Here is a 19532-nt window from a genome sequence, read left to right on the forward strand (position 1 = left end):
TATCTCAACCAGCTTCATGAGGTAGTCACCTGGAATGCTTTTACAACAGTCTTGAAGGAGTACCCACATATGTGGTCCTTCTGTAGCTCAGTTGGTAGAGCATGGTGCTTGTAACGCCAGGGTAGTGGGTTCATTCCCCAGGACCACCCATACGTAGAATGTATGCACACATGACTGTAAGTCGCTTTGGATAAAAGCGTCTGCTAAATGGCATATATTATTATTATATGCTGAGCACTTGCTGCTTTTCCTTGACTCTGCGGTCCAACATATCCCAAATATTCTTAATTGGGTGATTGTGGAGGGCAGGTCGTCTGATGCAACACTCAATCACTCTCATTCTTTGAAAAACAGCCCTTACAGAGCCGGAAGGTGTATTTTGGGTTATTGTTCTGTTGAAAAACAAATGATAGTCCCACTAAGAACAAACCAGACTATGTATCGGGACTACGTATCGCTGCAGAATGCTGTGGTAGCCATACTGGTTAAGTGTGCATTGAATTCTAAATGAATCACTGACAGTGTCACCAGCAAAGCACCCCACAGCATCACACCTCCACCTCCATGCTTCACAGTGGGAATCACACATGCGGAGATCATTCGACATGGCAGTTGGAACCAAACATCTCAAATTTGAACAGATTTCCACCATATTTCCACCATCATTGCTTATGTTTATGTTGCTTATGTTTCTTCTTCTAATTGGTGTCCTTTAGTAGTGGTTTCTTGGCAGCAATTCGAACATGAAGGCCTGATTCACAGAGTCTCCCCTGAACAGTTGATGTTGAGATGTGTCTGTTACTTGAACTCTGGGAAGCATTTATTTGGGCTGCAATTTGAGGTGCAGTTAATTGCAGATTTCTGAGGCTGGTAACTAATAAACTTATCCTCTGCAGCAGAGGGAACTCTGGGTCTTCATTTCCTGTGGCGGTCCTCATGAGAGCCATTTTCATCATGGTGTTGGATGGTTTTTGCAACTGTACTTGAAGAAACTTTCAAAGTTCTTGACATTTTCCGTATTGACTGACATTCATGTCTTAAAGTAATGAAGAACTGTCGTTTCTCTTTGCTTATTTGAGCTGTTCTTGCCATAATATGGACTTGGTATTTTACCAAGTAGGGCTATCTTCTGTATACCAACCCTACCTTGTCACAACACAACTGATTGGCTCAAACACATTAAGAAGGAAAGAAACTCCATAAATGAACTTTTAACAAGGTACACCTGTTAATTTAAATGCATTCCAGGTGATACCTCATGAAGCTGGTTGAGAAAATGCCAAGAGTGTGCAAAGCTCTCATCAAGGCAAAGGGTGGCTAATTTGAAGAATCTCAAATATAAAATATATTTGGATTTAACACTTTTTTGGTTACTAAATTATTCAATATGTGTTATTTCATAGTTTTGATGTCCTCACTATTATTCTACACTGTAGAAAATAGCAAACAATAAAGAAAAACCATTGAAGGAGGAGATGTGTCCAAACTTTTGACTGGTACTGTATGTGACTTTGATATTTTAGTTTTTTTTTTCAATACATTTGTAAAAAATATCTAAAATCATGTTTTCACTTTGTCATTATGGGGTAAAAAAAAGTTTTAAAAATCTACTCCATTTTGAAGTCATTCTATAACAACAAAATATGTAATAAGTTAAGGGGCACTTTCTGAAGCAATTGTACATAGAAAACTACCTAAACATTACATAAACAGAGTCCTGTGAGGAGCGGAGGAGCGGACGCCTTGAAGTGTGTTGGGATATGGCTCAAGTCCTCTGATAGACTGACCTGTGTCTTGGGATCTCATGGAAAGTCTGCTCTGATTGGCTGGAAGGATCTCCAATTTGACAATGTCAGAGGTTTGGGCCAATAGCTGCGTGGCCTCCATCAGGGAACAGTGCTCAGTGCTGGTCCCGTCTATAGACAGAATGAGATCACCTATATGCAATGCCCCACACCTGAGAGAAAGAGGGGGTAAGAAAGGGACAGACAGAGAGGGATTTGAAAGGAGAAAAGCTTATCACATTGATTCTAAAGCTTCTCAATTGTTGTGCAAAATACAGTATGGTCTCTTTGGTACTCAAGTAAAAAGTGAGACATTGTTTGTGACAGGTGACTTGCCTCACCTTTCCACCACACTGGCTTGTTTGATCTTGTCGATGACGATGACCTGTTTGTTCCTGTACACAGCAGTAGCCAGGCTAACACCCAGGCTGGCTGCAGGACACTTCACTATCTCCACCAGTAGGGGGCCAGAGGCCTGCTGCACTGACTCTGAAAGACACAGACATACACAACATTAGGGGGGAACATCCATAGTACTGTAACGAATTGACGAGGTCGCTTGTTGTTGGGTTAAGGTTGCGACAGTATAAAGTGATGAAATCCGTGTCTGAGTACTTAGGACATATTGGAAATGTGAGCAAGACAATGGAGCTGATCGTGGATTACAGGAAAAGGCGGGCCGATCAGGCCCTCATTAACATGGACGGGCTATAGTAGAGTGGGCCGAGAGTTTCAAGTTCCTTGGTGTTCACATCACCAACAAATTATCATGGTCCAAACATACCAAGACAGTCGTGAAGAGGGTACGACAACACCTTTTCCTCCTCAGGAGACTGAAAAGATTTGGCATGGGTCCCCAGATCTTCAAAATGTTCTACAGCTGCACCATCAAGAGCATCCTGACCGGTTGCATCTGGCAACTGCTCGGCATCGGTAAAGCACTAAAGAGGGTAGTGCGAAATTCCCAGTACATCACTGGGGCCAAGCTTCCTGCCATCCAGGACCTACACAATAGACGGTGTCAGAGGAAAGCCCTCTCTGCTACCGCACGGCAAATGGTACCGGAGCTCCAAGTCTAGGACCAAAAGGCTCCTCAACAGAAAGAACTTCATATACATTTACATTTAAGTCATTTAGCAGACGCTCTTATCCAGAGCGACTTACAAATTGGTGCATTCACCTTATGACATCCAGTGGAACATATATATATATATATATATATATACATATAATTGATTAAAATGCCTTTATTAGTATGGCATGTTCAATACGCTCCTCAACAGCTTCTACCCTCAAGTCATAAGACTGCTGAACAATTAATAAAATCGCCACCGGCCAATTTACATTGACACACACCCCTCCCCTCATTTTTTTTTACACTGCTGCTACCTGCTGTTTATTATCTATGCACCCCCACCTACATGTACAAATTACCTCAACTAACCTGTACCCCTGCACAATGAATCTGTACCGGTGCCCCTTGTAATAGAGCCTCGTTATTGTTATTCTTATTGTGTTACCTTTTATTATACATTTTATTTTAGTCTACTTGGTAAATATTTTATTAACTCTTCTTGAACTGCACTGTTGGTTAAGGGCTTCTAAGTAAGCATTTCATGGCAAAGTCTACACATGTTGTGTTCGGCACGTGACAAATAAAGTTTGATTTGATACACATTTGCTTTCTCTTATGGTGGAAAAATGCAAGATGATGTTTATAATAGTTTTATTGCATCAAATGGTTGTTTCACGCAGATGAATAGAGGATTCTTATAACTATTGTGTGTGTCTTCTACTGAGGATGGACCTCTGGGAAATAACACTGACAGGAGATTTACAATGTCTTTTTGGTGATAAAACCTAAAGAACATTCCAGAGCATGAGTTAATGTTTCTGTTCTATATTGTACCAGGGAGACATGGCTCCAGTATGGAGTTGGGGGCCCAGACACTGGTCTCTACTGTACACAATGAAAACTGTTGATACAGCAGATACTGTCTGCTATGAATTATAGGTGCCTTTCATACAAATCCTAACCTTGTGACCCATTCTATACATCTGTTGTTTGTCATGTAGACTGAAAAGGGTGTGACTTTGCTATAAAGTACCTTTGTATCTCGGCGCTCTCAATGAATCATCTGAGGGTGATTCGTTGACCAGCCATCATTAACGTAGAGCAGTCAATCGATTCACTTTATATGTGTGTGTTGTTTTGACCTGCTCCCTTATTAATACATGAATAAAGATTTAGTTTAACCTCTTGAACCTCTGGGGGCAGTATTTCATTTTTGGATGAAAAACGTTCCCGTTTTAAACAAGATATTTTGTCACGAAAAGATGCTCGACTATGCATATAATTGACAGCTTTGGAAAGAAATCACTCTGACGTTTCCAAAACTGCAAAGATATTGTCTGTGAGTGCCACAGAACTAATGCGACAGGCGAAACCAAGATGAAATTTCATACAGGAAGTGATACAGATTTTTGAGGCGCTGTGTTCCAATGTCTCCTTATATGGCTGTGAATGCGCAAGGAGAGAGCCTACACTTTCTGTCGTTTCCCCAAGGTGTTTGCAGCATTGTGACGTATGTGTAGGTATATCATTGGAAAATTGACCATAAGAGACTACATTTACCAGGTGTCCGCTCGGTGTCCTCCGTCGAAACTATTGCGTAATCTCCAGGTGCGTGCATGTTTCCATTTTGAAGAGAGGAGAAACCAAACTGCCACGAGTGACTTATCATCGAATAGATATGTGAAAAACACCTTGAGGATTGATTCTAAACAACGTTTGCCATGTTTCTATCGATATTATGGAGTTAATTTTGAAAAAGGTTCACGTTTTAATGACTGAATTTTCGTGATGAACAAAACGGAGCGATTTCTCCTACACAAATAATATTTTTGGAAAAACTGAACATTTGCTATCTAACTGAGAGTCTCCTCATTGAAAACATCTGAAGTACTTCAAAGGTAAATGATTTTATTTGAATGCTTTTCTTGTTTTTGTGAAAATGTTGCCTGCTGAATGCTAGGCTTAATGCTATGCTAGCCATTAATACTGTTACACAAATGCTTGTGTAGCTATGGTTGCAAAGCATTTTTTGAAAATCTGAGATGACAGTGTTGTTAACAAAAGGCTAAGCTTGTGAGCCAATATATTTATTTCATTTCATTTGCGATTTTCATGAATAGTTAACGTTGCATTATGGTAATGAGCTTGAGGCTATAATTACGCTCCCGGATACGGGATTGCTCGTCGCAACAGGTTAAGCATAACTCTGACTTGTGTGATAAGTTTGTCTCTCCTCATTTGATAGTAAAGAAATTAACCACCACACTCTTCATTATCTCCACTCTCTAAACTGAAGAACCCATTATTTATTTCTGAGGGCATTTGGTTTGATAATGATGCTCTCCAAATATATTTGAAACAAGGATATTCCCTTTCACCTCAACCCACCTCACTTAACACTCAACTAGGGCAGTACAGAGGTCAATCTGTCTCAGCTGATGGCATATGAGACAACCTATCCAGTGATAAAGAGAATCGACAGAGCTAGGGGCTTGCAGGGCAACGGAAACGTCCGCTTGTCTGAGACCTTGTATGGGACTTGCGTACAACCTTGTCCTGCCTGGGGAGTGTCATCATGCTTGGGAAATGTCATCGTACCAGAGGAGTGTCCCAGACCCGGGCTGACTAACCCAGGCATGACTGTCACTGACTTATAGCTGTACTGAGGGGCATGCACTGCTTGCCAGATGAAGGTAGTAAAATAATTTTCATATTGGAGGAAAACAGACTGAAGGGCTGTTTGACCTTTGACCTCACCAAATGGATGCAATCTCTGTCCTCAACATTCTGTATCCTTCCCGAGGGGCTCGCTCTAAAGCAAAAACGTCTGTCTGTCTTTCTGTCTCCGAAAGCACTAGTGTTAATTAGGACTAATTCAGGTATATGAAAGCCCAGATCTCCGTTTGCTTTTTAATAATAATAATAATAATAATATATGCCATTTAGCAGACGCTTTTATCCAAAGCGACTTACAGTCATGTGTGCATACATTCTACGTATGGGTGGTCCCGGGGATCGAACCCACTACCCTGGCGTTACAAGCGCCATGCTCTACCAACTGAGCTACAGAACAACAATTGGATACCATGAAATTGGGGAGAAAAAAGGGGTAAAATAAAAAAATAAAAATAAAAAAGCAAGCTGGCTGTCTCTTCTCTCAGTCACGTGCTGCATTCTGTTATGTGAACGACTGGCTGAGCCCAGGCTCGAGCCTTGGATACAGACAGTATTGCTCAAAACGCGCATCACTGGTTCGCTTACAGCCATTGTTGACCCAAACGCACATATTAGAATCACGCGCATATTAGAATCACGCATACGAATCAAGTAGCTGACCTATTCTGGTTTAAAAACAGAGAATTTGCCGAAAGGTGACTAGTTTGCATCCCTGTATAGTTAATTCTTATTCTTACATGCTCTATGTTTGATCTGCTTTGGAAAGCAAAAGTCAAATTTAAAACATTAATTGCATCGTGGAATTCGATTTTCATAATAGCAAGCTACGACTGATGGTTTGGATAGCTAAACTAGCAATTCTGTTTGTTTGGTTACCAAGGCTACTACTGTACCTATCTAGTTAACTTGCTACCTACTTCAGTGGATATTTAACACATTTTTACCTGCAAATTAACACATTTTTTGCATCAAATGTATTAAATTATAGCGATAATATAAAAGGGATAATCAACTCGGAGCTATATGCGTTCACTGGGAAATAATGCAACTCCGTGTCATTCATTATTTTCCATTGTCCCTCGTTGATTATCCCTTACATATTCCATTTAGTGTCAATTTTAAGAAACGTGACAGGAAACCTGCCCTGTACACGTCACTTTAGGAGAAATACAATACCAGCAGAGAAACAGGTAACCCATTATTAAACAGGTAACCCCATCAATAAATTTTTTGTCCAGACTGAAACAGTTCGTCAAACAAAAACTGTTTTAACTTAATTAAGAAGAATAAAATATTTAGACCAAACCCGCAAAATGTATATATATTTTTTAAATCACCTTAAACCTCCGGATGGTTTGTCTGTATACTTCCATACAATATAGAGTAGACTTCTATATTGGAATTATTAAAGTATATTTATCGATTGTATGCACAGTGCCTTGCGAAAGTATTCGGCCTTTTGCCACATTTCAGGCTTCAAACATAAAGATATAAAACTGTATTTTTTGTGAAGAATCAACAACAAGTGGGACACAATCATGAAGTGGAACAACATTTATTGGATATTTCAAACTGTTTTAACAAATCAAAAACTGAAAAATTTGGCGTGCAAAATTATTCAGCCCCTTTACTTTCAGTGCAGCAAACTCTCTCCAGAAGTTCAGTGAGGATCTCTGAATGATCCAATGTTGACCTAAATGACTAATGATGATAAATACAATCCACCTGTGTGTAATCAAGTCTCCGTATAAATGCACCTGCACTGTGATAGTCTCAGAGGACCGTTAAAAGCGCAGAGCGCATCATGAAGAACAAGGAACACACCAGGCAGGTCCGAGATACTGTTGTGAAGAAGTTTAAAGCTGGATTTGGATACAAAAAGATTTCCCAAGCTTTAAACATCCGAAGGAGCACTGTGCAAGCGATAATATTGAAATGGAAGGAGTATCAGACCACTGCAAATCTAGCAAGACCTGGCCGTCACTCTAAACTTTCAGCTCATACAAGGAGAAGACTGATCAGAGATGCAGCCAAGAGGCCCATGATCACTCTGGATGAACTGCAGAGATCTACAGCTGAGGTGGGAGACTCTGTCCATAGGACAACAATCAGTCGTATATTGCACAAATCTGGCCTTTATGGAAGAGTGGCAAGAAGAAAGCCATTTCTTAAAGATATCCATAAAAAGTGTTGTTTAAAGTTTGCCACAAGCCACCTGGGAGACACACCAAACATGTGGAAGAAGGTGCTCTGGTCAGATGAAACCAAAATTGAACTTTTTGGCAACAATGCAAAACGTTATGTTTGGCGTAAAAGCAACACAGCCCATCACCCTGAACACACCATCCCCACTGTCAAACATGGTGGTGGCAGCATCATGGTTTGAGCCTGCTTTTCTTCAGCAGGGACAGGGAAGATGGTTAAAATTGATGGGAAGATGGATGGAGCCAAATACAGGACCATTCTGGAAAAAAACCTGATGGAGTCTGCAAAAGACCTGAGACTGGGACGGAGATTTGTCTTCCAACAAGACAATGATCCAAAACATAAAGCAAAATCTACAATGGAATGGTTCAAAAATAAACATATCCAGGTGTTAGAATGGCCAAGTCAAAGTCCAGACCTGAATCCAATCGAGAATCTGTGGAAAGAACTGAAAACTGCTGTTCACAAATGCTCTCCATCCAACCTCACTGAGCTCGAGCTGTTTTGCAAGGAGGAATGGGAAAAAAATTCAGTCTCTCGATGTGCAAAACTGAGAGAGACATACCCCAAGCGACTTACAGCTGTAATCGCAGCAAAAGGTGGCGCTACAAAGTATTAACTTAAGGGGGCTGAATAATTTTGCACCCCAATTTTTCAGTTTTTGATTTGTTAAAAAAGTTTGTTATATCCAATAAATGTCGTTCCACTTCATGATTGTGTCCCACTTGTTGTTGATTCTTCACAAAAAAATACAGTTTTATATCTTTATGTTTGAAGACTGAAATGTGGCAAAAGGTTGCAAAGTTCAAGGGGGCCGAATACTTTCGCAAGGCACTGTATGTACCTGCTGTACCATTCCTACTCCGTGTTTTTGGAGCCGTGTGAATCCTGGGGTTGCGTCTTGCATACTCTAATACATTCTTGTGGAACTGACACGTTATTTACCCTCAGAGCGATGTTGCTCGGCCTGGGCTGCCGTATTCTCACATATCCCCCCTCTGCCAGGCGTGTGTGTGCTCACCCATGAGGGAGACATCATACTCAATCAGGAACAGGGCTTCTTGGCTACACTGCATCAGCATAGTCAGAGCGTCAGCATGCTTCTCTCGGTGTAAGGGCTTCCCGCCTATGCTCAGCACACGGTCACCAGCCTTCAGTGTGCCCTCTCTGGTAAAGAGATGAGGGGGGGGGGCATTGAAACAAGAGAGAAAGGAGAGAGAGGAGAGAGAAAGTGTAAATGTAAAGGAGGGCAGTGAATATAGGCACTCAGTCCACACAGGCACATCAGATGGCCATCTTTCTGTTTGCTGTCTCTGGGAAAAAAAATACAATTTCAAAAGGAAAGAAAAGGAAGATGGGGTGTTTTGTACTCTCTCTTGTAAAAGAGAGATTCTATCTCTGGCCTTTCAGGAAATGAACAAACATAATTAATATCAATATATTCTCTAATCGTGTACACTATACTCACCATGTCACTGCTTGCTATACAAAAGTCATGTTGCCCTCAATATTCTGAGAAATCTTGGAACAGTGCAGTGCAGCATTCAGTTAGCTAGTCCCTAGCCTTAGGATGAAGCTTGCCCTTTATACTGTGAATGTGGATTTAACATTAATGCATGACTGCATTTCCATAGGTCTTTGAGGCAACATGCATCCCTACATCTTTTCAATAGCATTTGCATTGAAACAAATGGCAAAGGAGCAAACCAGGGTCGGCAAGCTATAAAGATTGCATACAGATCCATACACTGACTGAAATCAAGGCACTCCAGAGCATCTTAAATCACTTACTCAGTGTTATTTCTAGGCATAAGTAAGTCAGTCACCTGTCTCAACTCACTGTTAGTTTGGATAGTAGAATATACAATGTGCAATTTTGGTAATACATCAGCAGTTTTCCTATTGGTATGTCAGTTACTGACAGGCAGTCAATTAGCCCATGTCAGCTAACATTTTATAGATTGCATGACCGAATTACTGACTGGAAGGCAAGACACTGGCACAGGGGCCCTGACCTCCAGGGGGACCCATTGATTTTGTTCGTCACGCTCACTCATATCGTATGAACATGGCGTAAGTTATGGCAAAATGTGTAGAATTGCAGGAAATTTGCTTTAAAACAAACATTTCCTCTCAATCCCATGGCAAAATGTTTAGAACTGCAGGAACATTTGCTTTAAACTGCAATTTCTTCTCTCAACTCCAAATTAAAAGATGGTGCTGCAGTGGATAACGGCCGTTTCATGAGCTCCTGACCAATTCTGCTATTTTGTGTTAATTTATGCTGATCTTAGCTTTTTTACATAATGTCTCCGCCATCTTTTCCTATGATCAAAAAAAGCTTTTGGACATCAGAACAGCGATCACTAATCTTGATTTGGATGAAGAGCTCTACTTCAACAAGTCACAGCTTTCCTGCTTACACCGGACCAGACCCTAATTAATAGGACTTGAAAGACCGAAAAAGAGGCAGGCTGCCTCCTAACCAGTTTATGTCTGCGCACAAAAATAGACCACCATTGCCCTCTGTTCTGCTGGGGAATGTGCAGTTACTGGAGAACAAACTGGATGAACTCCGTTCGAGACTATCCTATCAACAGGACCTGAAGAACTGTAATATTCTATGCTTCTCAGAGTCTTGGCTGAACAAGGACATGGATAATGTATATCTCGCGTGTTTCTATATGCATCGTCTAGACCGGGCAGCAACCTCGGGTAAAAACTCAAACAGGAGGAACCAGTGTGGTTCAGTATGGAAATGGACCGATAAAGCAGATGCTAAGTTACAGGACAGTTTCACTAGCACAGACTGGAATATGTTCCGTGAGTCACCGGCTTCATACAGTAACTGCATCGACAACGTCGTCCCCAGTGACCATACGTACATAACCCAACCACAAGCCTTGGATTACAGGCAACCTCTGCACTGAGCTAAAGGCTAGAGCTGCCTCTTTCAAAGAGCGGGACACTAATCTGGACACTGATAAGAAATCGCGCTACGACGAGCCATCAAAACAGGCAAAGCGTCAATACAGGACTAAGATTAAATCCTACTACACCGGCTCTGATTCTCGTCGGATGTGGCATGGCTTGCAAACTACCACGGATTACAAAGGGAAACCCAGCTGCGAGCCTACCAGACAAGCTAAATACCTATGCTCACTTCGAGGCAAACACTGAATTATGCATGAGATCGCCAGCTGTTCCGACGACTGTGTGATCTCACTCTTCGTAGCCGATATGAGTATGACCTTTAAATAGGTTAACATTCACAAGGCCAGGATGCGTACTCAGAGCATGCGCTGATCAAGGACATCAACCACCCGAGCCACTGCCTTTTCACCCCGCTATTATCCAGAAGGCGAGGCCAGTACAGGTGCATCAAAGCGGTGACCGAGAGACTGAAAAACAGCTTCTATCTCAAGGCCATCAGACTGCTAAATAGCCATCTCCAGCACATCAGAGGCTGCTGCCTGTAGACATAGATTAGGAATCACTGGACACTTTATAGAAATGAAACACGAGACACTTTAATAATGTCTCTGTATCTAGCATTACTCATCTCATATGTATAAACTGTACTCTATACTACTCTACTGTATCTTAGTCACTTTAATTGTTTGTAAATATTGCATCACCCATTCTCATATGTATATACTGTACTCTATACTATGCCACTGTTTCTTAGTCCAATGCCGCTCTGACATACATGTATATACATATATTCTTAATCCATTCCTTAATTAGATTTACGTTTATTTTGGATAGAAGTTGTAAAACTGTTAGATATTACTTGATAGATATTACTGCACTGTCGGAGCAAGAAGCACAATTATTTCACTACACCCGCAGTAGCATCTGCTAAACACGTGTATGTGACCAATAAAATGTGATTTGATCAGCTTCTTCACTGACATTTTCCACCTCTCCCTGATCCCAGTCTGTAATACCTACAGTACATGTTTGAACATAATAAAATAATAAATAGAAATAAAATAATAATAATAAAATAAAAAATAAAAAACCAAATGTTTCAAGCAGACTACCATAGTCCCTGTGCCCAAGAAGGTAAGGTAACCTGTCTAAATGACTATCGCCCCGTAGCACTCACATATGTAGCCATGAAATGCTTTTAAAGGCTGGTCATTGCTCACATCAACACCATCATTATTAAGTAAGATCAGAGACCTGGCAGTGTGGTGCCAGGACAACAACCTTTCCCTCAACTTCAGCAAGACAAAGGAGCTGATAGTGAACTACAGGAAACGGCGGGCTGAGCACGCCCCCATCCAGATGGGTGGGTTTGTTGTGGAGCAGGTCGAGAGCTTCAAGTTCCTCATGTCCACATGACTAAGGATTTTTATTTTATTTTATTATATTATAAAACTAATTATTATTATTATTGTATTGAATATCCGAAAAATACAATGTTGTTGCAGTGAAGACGCTCAACAACTACACCACACCAGTCATCCAACAGACTCCCATTCAGAGTGACACTTAGAAGCATCCAGGGTCAATGCACTGCTCAAGGACACTTTGACAGATCTCCCACCAGGCCAAAAAACATGAACCAGAGGGGATCTTGGAGGGCCAAGATCCCCCACATTTCCCTAATAGCTGCCTCTCAATCATTCGAGACCCCTCCCACAGTCCACCACCCCCCAAGAAGAAAAAGAAAAATACACTTAATTCCATTCTCCACCCCAAAAACCCCACAAAGCACCAACAACCAAGAGAATGAATTAAAGGGAAAAAAGAAAAAGACAGAAGAAAACAGCAAACAACAAAAGCAAAACAATTGTTAAAAATAAAAAATAAAATAAAAATAAGGACATCAAGGACGACTAAAATCAGAACAGCAATGCCAAATGTACAGTATATGTTTGTGTGCATGTCTGGCACTATTACATGTATGTGTGTGTTTTCTTGTATAAGTTTATTTGAATGAGAGTGTGTGTATATAAATGTGTACAAACACCTGCACGGCATCAGCCTCAGGCAAACCGGCATTAGCTGTAAAAACACTGCCCTCAGTGTCATTCAAACATACTTTTTATTTTGCCTTTTTTAAACTTTTATCTTTTACCATTATTTTATCTTCCATACAGCACCTCCACTCCCACTTGTCTCCAATTCCACATCCCAACCCTCAGCTCATCCCATCTACAGTTGAAGTTGGAAGTTTACATACACTTCTGACTTAAACTGTATGTAGCCAAGTTATTGTTACTTGTGCATTTACTCCTTGCGTTATTGTTTGTATAATGCTTTTCTCTGCACTGTTGGGAAGGGCCCGTAAGTAAACGTTTCACTGTGAGTTTACACCTGTTGTTTACCAAGCATTTGAGAAATAATATCATCATCAATATCATCATCAATATCATAATATCATAATGTATAATGCCATTGTATTTATTTGAATTGTGAATCACATGAAATGTGTTTTAAAACTGCTAAAATGGCTAAATGTGTAGAATTGCAGAAAATGCCCTTTAAAGCTTCACCTTTTTCTCTGCGCCACCAAGAGGGGAACCCCTAAAATGTTTGCCAGTGAGTTGTGAGAGGCCCCCAACTAAATCTTGCTCCGAGCCCCCAAAATTATAGAAACATCCTTGCGCTTACTAATGTGAAATTACTCATGAGGGTATAAGCATGTGTGCACGCACACAGTCTTATCTCTTCTGCATGTCTTTACCGATCAGCTGGACCCCCATGCCGTACGTAGGTCACTACCAGAGGACGAGACCTGTGCCAGTCTTCATGGAACCCTCCTAGAACAACAGAACACAAACCAGCTCTAGCGCAATCTTTCATCCTTTAATACACATTCTAACAGACTTGATGATGCCCACCTCTCATGACGAATCCAAAGCTGTTGCCCTCCTTGTATAGGCACACCTCTATAGTCTTAGCTATAACACTTGTGGGAGTGTTCTGGACTGAAAATAGAGAGGGAAAGTAGTTCAGAGTTTAGACACAATAACAGAATCAGACCAACACCATCTTAGGACACAAAACCAATCACCATTCCAAAAACACAGTGGCATGAAGGTTTTATCCACCTTTAAAATAATGGAACATTGTAAGATAGTGTTAACTGCAACCCACTCACTGCCAGAGGTACAACCTATTGCTGGGTAGCTGTTTCGGAGGTTGAATCCTTATAAGTCCCCACTGGATCATCCAGTGGAGGCTGGTGAAGGGAGGACGGCTCATGGCTAGAATAAATTGAAATTTATCGAAGACATAAAACACATCCCACGTTCCATTTTGGCCATTATAATGAGCACGTCCTCCAATTGAAAATGACACCAGCCTCCAATGGGATAATCAATTATTTGTTTACTTTTTGGGTCACAGTCCAGAAATAGATGAGCTAGTACTGTACTGGAATAACGTCCGATGGTAAGAATATAACAACAGAGAGAACTGGAGGCTTTTCAGCCAAGAACAAAAGCAAGATATGTTGACCTGATCTGCAATATCGTATATGTAATTTGAAATGCAAAGACATGGACATAACATAACTACTAACAGCAGCCCAGAGGCAGACCTACACACGAGAAGTGCTCGTACCAAAAGGAGGTAGTTCGTAATCCACTTCCAGAACCACACGCTCTCCTATGTTCTTCAGCAGGCTGATGATCTCATCGTGGCGGAGCTTGGACAGATTGATGCCGTTCACTGACTTGATGTAGTCTCCCACATTCAGCTGGTCACTCCTGTGCAGACAGGAGGACGGATTAACAATCGAAAATGTTGGTTGATGAGTAGGGCCAGGAGTTTTCCTGACCATGTCACTTAGCCAGGAATAACTCTGGGTTGGGTCACATGCTTTGGAAAAACTCCTGGCCCTACTCATAATGATACTCTCAAAACAACATCTCATGTCCTGATGGCTTGAGAACATTGTTGTGTATTTTCATCTTTGCCCTGTCATGAACACTGTTTGGCACCTTTGTAGCATATTTGTAACACAAGCTATATTCATGTAAATCGTTGCTTTTGCGATGGACAAGAAGAACGGGTGCTAAGAAGTAGTGCTAAACATTCTCCAGTCAGACAAGGAGAGAGATGTTGCACATGGTGTCTCTCATGTGACATTGTGTGTCAACATGAAGCTCATTTAGATGCTATTTAAATAGATGTACTGCTCTGCTACACCTCTGGGCTACTGACAATTGCTACAGTGATGCAGGACACACACATCCACATCAGTTAACTTTCTAATATTTAGTTGGACCCTCTTTTGCCATCAGAACAGCCTCAATTCATCGGGGCAGGGACTCTACAAGGTGTCAAAAGCGTTCCACAGGGATGCTAGCCCATGTTGACTCCAATGCTTCTAACAGTTGTGTAAGGTAGGCTGGATGTGCTTTGGGTGGTGGACCATTCTTGATATACCAGGGAAACCGAGGAGCGGGGAAAACCCAGCAGTGTTGTAGTTCTTGAAACACTCAAACCGGTGTGCCTGGCACCTACTACCATACCCTGTTCAAAGGACACTTACAGTGCATTTGGAAAGTATTCAGACCCTTTGACTTTTTACACATTTTGTTACCTTGTTCTAAAATGGATAACAAACAAAAAATCCCCAATCTACACACATTACCCCATAATGACAAAGCAAAAATAGATTTTCATAAAATGAAATTAAAAACTGATATCACATTTACATAAGTATTCAGACCCTTCACTCAGTACACCTGTATTTCAGTAGTTTCTCCCATTCTTCTTTGCAGATCCTCTCAAGCTCTGTCAGGCTGGATGGAGAGTGTCGCTGCGCAGCTATTTTCAGTTCTCTCCAGAGATGTTTGATCGGGTTCAAGTCCGGGCCACTCGAGGACATTGAGACTTGTCCTGAAGCCACTCCTGCATTGTCTTGGCTGTGTGCTTAGGGTCGGAGTCATGTTGGAAGGTGAACCTTCGCCCCAGTTTGAATTCCTGAGTGCTCTGTAGAAGGTTTTCATCAAGGATCTCTCTGTACTTTGCTTCGTTAATCTTTCCTTCGGTCCTGACTATTCTCCAAGTCCCTGCTGCTGAAAAAACATCCCCACAGCAGAGATGCCACCACCACCTTGCTTCACCGTAGGGATGGTGCCAGGTTTCCTCCAGACGTGACTCTTGGCATTCAGGCCAAAGAGTTCAATCTTGGTTTCATCAGACCAGAGAATCTTGTTTCACATCGTCTGATTGTCCTTTTGGTGCCTTTTGGCATACTCCAAGCGGGCTGTCATGTGTTATTTGCTAAGAACTGGCTTCTGTCTGGCCACTCTGCCATAAAGGCCTGAATGGTGGAGTGCTGCAGAGATGGTTGTCCTTCTGGAAGGTTCTCCCATCTCCACAGAGGAACTCTGGAGCTCTGTCAGACCATCGGGTTCTTGGTAAGGGGAACGACACCTCAGTACCTCCAGGCTCTGATCAGGCCCTACACCCAAATAAGGGCACTGCGTTCATCCACCTCTGGCCTGCTCGCCTCCCTACCACTGAGGAAGTACAGTTCCCGCTCAGCTCAGTCAAAACTGTTCGCTGCTCTGGCTCCCCAATGGTGGAACAAACTCCCTCACGACGCCAGGACAGCGGAGTCAATCACCACCTTCCGGAGACACCTGAAACCCCACCTCTTTAAGGAATACCTAGGATAGGATAAAGTAATCCTTCTCACCCCCCTTAAAATATTTAGATGCACTATTGTAAAGTGGTTGTTCCACTGGATGTCATAAGGTGAATGCACCAATTTGTAAGTCGCTCTGGATAAGAGCGTCTGCTAAATGACTTAAATGTAAATGTAAATGTAAATGGTAACCTCCCTGACCAAGGCCTTTGTCCCCGATTGCTCAGTTTGGCCAGGCAGCCAGCTCGAGGTACACACTTGGAGGTTCCAAACTTCTTCCATTTAAGAATAATGGAGGCCACTGTGTTCTTGGGGACCTTCAATGCTGCAGACATGTTTTGACACCCTTCCCAAGAACTTTGCCTAAACACAATCCGGTCTCTGACCTCAACGGACAATTTCTTTGACCTCATGGTTTTTGCTCTGAGATGCACTGTCAACTGTGGTACCTTTATATAGACTGGTGTGTGCCTTTCCAAATCATGTCCAATCAATAGAATTGACCACAGGTGCAGTCCAACCAAGATGTGGAAACATCTCAAGGATGATCAATGGAATCAGGATGCACCTGAGTTCAATTTCGAGTCTCATAGCAAAGCGTCTGAATACTTATGTAAATAAGTTATTTCTGTTTTTATTTTTAAGAAATGAGCAAAAATGTCTAAAAACCTGTTTTTGTCATTACGGGGTATTGTGTGTAGATTGATGAGCAAAAACAATTTGTATCAATTTTAGAAAAAGTCTAACATAGCAATATGTGGAAAAAGTCAAGGGGTCTGAATACTCCCGAATGAACTGTAAATATTTTGTCTTGCCCGTTCACTTTATGAATGGCACACATACACAAACTATGTCTCAATTAAAAATCCTCCTCCGACCCTTCATCTACACTGATTGAAGTGGACTTAAGTGACAACAATAAGGGAACATAGATTTCAAGCTGATTCACCTGGTCAGTGTTTGCCATGGAAAGAGCAGGTGTTCCTAATGTAGTGTACACTCAGGGTTTACTGTATACGAGACCTACAGACAAGCAAAGAGGCCAATGTTGTAAAGGTTATAATGGTGAGAAGCTGTTCATCAATATTTTAATTGTCATGTCTAGTCCTCTGATCAAATTCTACACTGAGACTCCACACCCACGACACCCGGAGCATTACAGGTGGTGGCAGAAAGAATATTATATTCCAAATATTTAATGTGTGTGTGTCAGTAGAGGCTAGCAGTCACATGATGCTTAGTCACTGAAGCATGAGTGCTTTCCACTGGGTTTTGCTCTCGTGGCTTACATGGGAACAAATTAAATGAGCTGAATGTTAATTAGACTATCTGTACTAAAATAACATCGCTCCACTGTTACGGCTGTTGAAAGGAGCGGACTAATGTGCAGCGTGGTGAGCGTACATGTTCTTTAATAAAGAAAAAGACGCCGGACAAAACAATACACACTACAAAACAAAACCGTGAAGCTTAAGGCTAAGTGCCATAAAGAATTTCAACTTCCCACCAAGACAGGTGGAAATAAAGGCACCTAAGTATGGTTCCCAATCAGAGACAATGATAGACAGCTGTCCCTGATTGAGAACCATACCTGGCCAAAATATAGAGATATAGAAAATCATAGAAACACAACACATAGAAATGCCCACCCCAACTCACGCCCTGACCAAATCAAAATAGAGACATAAAAAGGATCACCAAGGTCAGGGCGTGACATCCACACTCCAAAATAGAAACATTACATAAAATCAAAGTCTATTTGTCACGTGCGCCAAATACAACAGGTGTAGTAGACCTTACAGTGAAATGCTTACCAACAGTCCAAAAAAGGTATTATGTGAACAATAGGTAAGTTAAGAAATAAAACAACAGTAAAAAGACAGTGAAAATTAACAGCAGAGGCTGTATACAGTGGCGAGGCTGCATACAGACACCGGTTAGTCAGGCTGATTCAGGTAGTATGTACACGTAGATACGGTTACTATGCATATATGATAAACAGAGAGTTGCAGTACCGTAAAAGAGGGGGTGGTGGGTGGCAGGACACAATGCAGGTAGCCTGGTTAGCCAATGTGCGGGAGCACTGATGGTTGGTCGGGCCAATTGAGGTAGTATGTACATGAATGTATAGTTAAAGTGACTATGCATATATGATAAACAGAGAGTAGAAGCAGCGTAAAAGATTATAAATGCCAAGCGAATAGAGGCAATTAAATAAAGCAGGTAGTTGCTGAAAATGTTCTCTACATAAACTTAATACAAAATAATTCACTGTAGTAAAAGGTCATTTCATTTAGTTTGTGTGATTCGTGAGTAGGTGGGAACATCCATATTTATCTTGTTAATTAACAGAGGAGACTCTCTCATAGACTGTGTCCTGGTGTAATATCAGTTCCAGGCTAAACATCACCCAGTAAAAAGCTGATCTACTGCAGTGTCTATAAGCACTAGGTTAGGACGACATGTGTGGGTGGCGGGTAACACACACAGACACCTCGCTGCGGTTGCCTGGTTACAGATGTGTCATCCTAGCCAAGATCTCACCTGGCAGCTAGCCCACCTGGCCGCAGGTTAGACACTCTGGGCTTGCCGTCCTTATCGGACCCCCCCGGAGATGGTGAGGCCCAGGCTGCTGCCTTCCGTTTTAATCAGGTCCAACGTGGTCATGCCCCAGTAGTCCTCTATAGACACACAGAAACGGACAGGAGGAACAGTGTCACAGAGTCAGCATCCTTCTGGTACACTGAGACGGTTTGTCTGAGCTGCTACAAACATGGATTGATCTCTGCCTCTATCATTCTGCTTCTATCATTCTGTCTCTTTCTCGCTCATTCTGACTAACTCTTTCGCTGCCTTTTCTATCTCTCCATCTCTGTCTCTTTCCCTCCCTCTCCTCCATATTAACACAGTGCATTCAACATAATTGTGTGGAATTCAGTGGATGAATTGAAAATGTAAATCTTGACACAAAATGGCAATTTTCTAGATTCCTAAATTATAATGTATTCATTTCCTGAACAGAATTGAGTTCAAATTGGGGTTGACCCTAACTGATGGCTAGCTAGCCGTCGTGCGTTTAGACGTTGTAGCTTACACTACATGAAAAAAGGTATGTGGACACCTGCTCGTCGAGCATCTCATTCCAAAAGCATGGACATTAATATAGAGTTGTTCC

At 41.7% G+C, this 19532-nt stretch overlaps 1 pseudogene; it reads right to left on the minus strand.

Annotated features, from left to right (window-relative positions):
• The window catches only part of LOC124031669, a 73314-nt pseudogene that overhangs the window by 43436 nt on the left and 10346 nt on the right, over positions 1 to 19532 (minus strand).

The sequence above is a fragment of the Oncorhynchus gorbuscha genome, linkage group LG03, assembly GCF_021184085.1.
Source record: "Oncorhynchus gorbuscha isolate QuinsamMale2020 ecotype Even-year linkage group LG03, OgorEven_v1.0, whole genome shotgun sequence".
Classification (NCBI taxonomy): domain Eukaryota; kingdom Metazoa; phylum Chordata; class Actinopteri; order Salmoniformes; family Salmonidae; genus Oncorhynchus; species Oncorhynchus gorbuscha.